The sequence below is a fragment of the Physeter macrocephalus genome, chromosome 20 (assembly GCF_002837175.3).
Source record: "Physeter macrocephalus isolate SW-GA chromosome 20, ASM283717v5, whole genome shotgun sequence".
Taxonomy (NCBI): Eukaryota; Metazoa; Chordata; class Mammalia; order Artiodactyla; family Physeteridae; genus Physeter; species Physeter macrocephalus.
In genome coordinates, this window is record NC_041233.1 from 122,915,095 (window position 1) to 122,918,898 (window position 3,804).

General features: G+C 48.2%; 1 long non-coding RNA gene across 1 annotated transcript in view; it reads right to left on the reverse strand.

The window, feature by feature from the left end:
- Positions 1 to 1,692: 1,692 nt before the first annotated feature.
- The window catches only part of LOC114484469 (uncharacterized), a 3,298-nt gene continuing 1,186 nt past the window's right edge, over positions 1,693 to 3,804 (reverse strand). The window contains exon 3 of the long non-coding RNA XR_003677396.2: positions 1,693 to 2,190. This is a non-coding gene — a long non-coding RNA (uncharacterized lncRNA). The remainder of the gene's footprint in view (positions 2,191 to 3,804) is intronic.

Genomic DNA, 3,804 nt, shown 5'->3' on the forward strand with positions numbered 1-3,804 from the left:
AAGTCTGTGGGCTGTGCGAGCTGAGGAACGGGGGGGACTTGGATGGACTGGAGGTAGAGGGCAGGGTTTTCCCTGTTGTAAAGCACAGGCTGTGGTCTTTCTGGGCTAGAAATATTGACAGCTCAGCACCTAATGGAGGGTGTTAGTTGGAGGTATCCTGGTAGTAGAGTTTCTTAGGGACGTGAGAGGAGATTCTGGAAGGAGGCAAAACAACTCAGAGAGCCTTGAACCACACACCCAGCCTTCTAACCCCAGCGGTGGAAGGTAGCAATTTCTTATATTTAAAGCTGTCCCAGGTCAGGACAGCCGATTTCCCAGGGCCTGAGCAGTGAGAAATACAGGTGGGTGTTGCTAACAATGAGCAGTGTCCTTGAGCAGAGGAGAGATGAGGGTTCCCGAGCAGCCAGAACACAGGCTATTGAGTCCGCAAAACAGTCATGAAGGGGGTGAGGCAGACATCATGCTGGAACTCACAGCAATCTTTGCCCTTGAATAAGGCCCCCACAGGGGAGTGAAGTGTTGGAAGAGGGAAGGGAAGATGGAGGGCTGTGCAGGGCAGGCACACAGGAGAGCGTGCATGGAACACGTTGCACATCTTTTTTCCTTAGAGGGTTTTTATTCAGAAAGTAATGACAGGTCCATGAAGCAGCCCTGAAATATGGATGGTCTAGAAAGTCATTTCTTTTTTTCTTGTCAAGATTTACCTCTTCCGGGTAGAACGAGAAAAAGAGAAAGGAAGGAAGGAAGGAAGAAAAAATGACAAGAGATGTCCTCAAGTGTTCACTTGTTCTCCTCCATAGGGGACTGGTGGGGACCTCAGAAGAATACGCCCCCAGGAGACCAGCACTGTACCTCATGGGGCCCCTGGGTGACTGCAGGTCCCAGGGTACTGCTTCCTTGTCCCAAGCACAACAACTTACCTGGGGGCAGCTGCCCTGCTCACTAGAGTCTCTCCGTGTCCGGAGTTCTTTTTGCTACAATGAGGGGAACTAATAGTGGGGTCACGCTCAGTTTGGATGACATTGGGAGTTCCAAGGAAGGGCAGCATGCCTGGGCTTGTGTCCTCTGGGCCTACTGGCAGCTCCAGGTGAGTGCGGTAAATTGGGGTCAGGCAGGGAAGCGGTACTTAATGTTAGTCAACAGTAGACTTTAAATGGTTAAAATGGAAAATATATATTTTACATTAAAAAAAACAACAACAAAAACCCCGGTGGCATGTGAATGTACGTAAAATCTTATGGCTTAAAAAGAAAAATTCTTAGGCCAAACAAAGGAGTACATTACGGATACATTCTAAAACATGAGCCTCAAAAGCATGATATTAGTATAAGAAGCCAGACATAAAGGGCACATATTGTATGATTCCAGTCACATGAAATATTGAGAAGAGGCATATCCGTAGAGATAGAAAGCAGATTTGTGGTGGCAACGGCCGGAGCATAGGTGGAATACAGGAGACTAATGGGGATGGGGTTTCTTTTTAAGGTGATGAAATATTCTGGTATTAGTGCTGCTGGTTGCACAATTTTGTGAAGAGACTATAAATCACTAAATTCTACACTTTTCAAAGGGTGAATTTTATGGTATGTGAATTATGTCTCAACTTAAAAAAATGGTGATTAATAAATGTGATTTTAAAAATAACATGGGAATAATTTTCATGAGTTTTATTTGCTTCCTGCCATACTAAGCTCTGTAGATATGAAAAAAGACACCCACCCCCCAAATGAGAACAAGCACTATTTACTCAGAACTTGTGTATAGAACATGGGAGTCTGCCACCACCACTCACATCAGGCTGAGACTCAGGGCACACATAAGAGTGGGGACACTTTCTGGTGGCAAAAAAAGGAAGGCATGTCCTGCCCAGAGCTTGTGATGTGGGAGGCTGGAGACAAGCTGATAGGAAGAGGGGCATCCTAAGTGATTACTTAGGGGAACATATTTGGCTTTCCCAGCATTTGGTTCTACATGGAAGGGACTGAAAATGACGAAGCTGTGAGTCACTGATCAAGTCCTGATCCTTGGGGCCTATTGCTGTAGAGGTTGGAGTCTGGTTTTCCAGATTGGTTGCTGCAGAGTGTGGGCAGGACTTTGTGGCTGGAGGGAGAGGTTCCCAGACTTCCAGGTGGATTTAGAAAATTTTGCATCCCCAAACCCTCCTTCATCATCTTCAATCAATCAGATACTCTGTGGATAGAGAAACTCGAATGAATGTTTTTAAAATTAACTGCAAACAGAATTGGAAAGGACTAATGTACAATATAATGACATATTAAAAGGCAAATATCAGCAGAAGAATCTAACAGAATTTTATAAATTCCTTCGAAGTAATGAATATGCTCAATTAAAATCACACTCATGAACTGCAGTATTTGGTAGTACATATGTGTGAGAAAAGAATTTTCAAATATGAAATATATAAACCATGCAAAATCTACTTATAAGTCAGGATTAACAACTGAAATTTTGATGATAGGAATCTGTAATAAGCTAAATGGCATCTCCCTTGCAAAAGAATTCCATTTTTCTTATTAGCAGACTGGTATCACAAAAAATTGTACTAAAAATATTTTAAATTTCATAAATCAACATTTTGTGAAAAAACAACAGAAAATGATAGTAATTATTACAGTAATGTCGTTTTACTGTAAACATTAGGATTTCTCATTTCACTAATGTTCACATTGTAGAGAATCTCACAACAAAAAAAAATTAATTCGTTGAATTTTTTTCTTGCCCCAATACCGAAATCCGGCCATCTGGTCGACCTTGTCGCTGCAGACGCTAAATGACGTGCAACTGGGGTGAATCTCAACAGGAAGGATCCAGATCGCACGCCGGCGAAGGCGCACTGCCACGTCCCTGACACTCGGCCTCGATCCAGGCCACCATCGGTCCCGTTTCTCGCCCGGGGGTGTCCTCCCTTCTGCGCGCGCGTCTGTAGGCGGTTCCCTGTCTGCAGAGCTTCTTCAGAGAAGCTACCGACGACCGCGCCCACCCAGGAACGCGGCCAGGCTCATGTCTCCTCCCATCAATCACCGGCTGCCCTGGGCCGTCCCTGTTTCCCAAACAAAAACGAATACGAGCTAGGACCACCGAAGACTAGGAGGAACTGCCGCCCCTCCACGAGCACCCTCACCGCTTGCAATCGACACTCCGCGTTGAGGGGAGGTGTACATGTATGAAACGCAAGCGCCCCGCTGACGAAGCTACCAAGAAGTGGGGACTGGAGCTCCCCGCGTAGACGCCGGTTCAATCTGCCGGGTGGGTCCTGTCTTTTGACACGCATACCGTGCCACTGTCTTGGGGCAAGATCCGCTCTCGTGACCGCCTCGCGTGGAAGCCGTAGAAACTGAAGTGGCCCACGGTGAGCAGCCCCAACGCCTCGACTGCACCGTGATGGACCCGGCCCCCCATGCCTGCGAGGACGCACCGAAGGATCGTGACACACGGAGGGCGACACAGGGCACGGACATCGTCTCCTGGTCACGGGTAGCAGGACGGGAGGTCTCCGCGGGGCAAGGGGCATCAGGGAGTACTGGTCGACCTGTGCAGACCTCCCACCAGCCCTTCGAGGGAGCTCAGCGCCGGCCCCACAACACACTTCTCTCCACATTCAATCTCCGGTGAGAGAAGGACGTGCCCACCACTCCGCACCACCGGGATGATAGCCGCCAGCGTCGCCGGCCTCCCGGAACTCTGCTCCGCGCCTGGCGGGCGAGTCACATCCCTCGCGAAGGTCGCCAAAGCTCAGAAGGGAAGGGACAATATAAAAGCGGCCGCCAGGTGGCTCCCGACAAC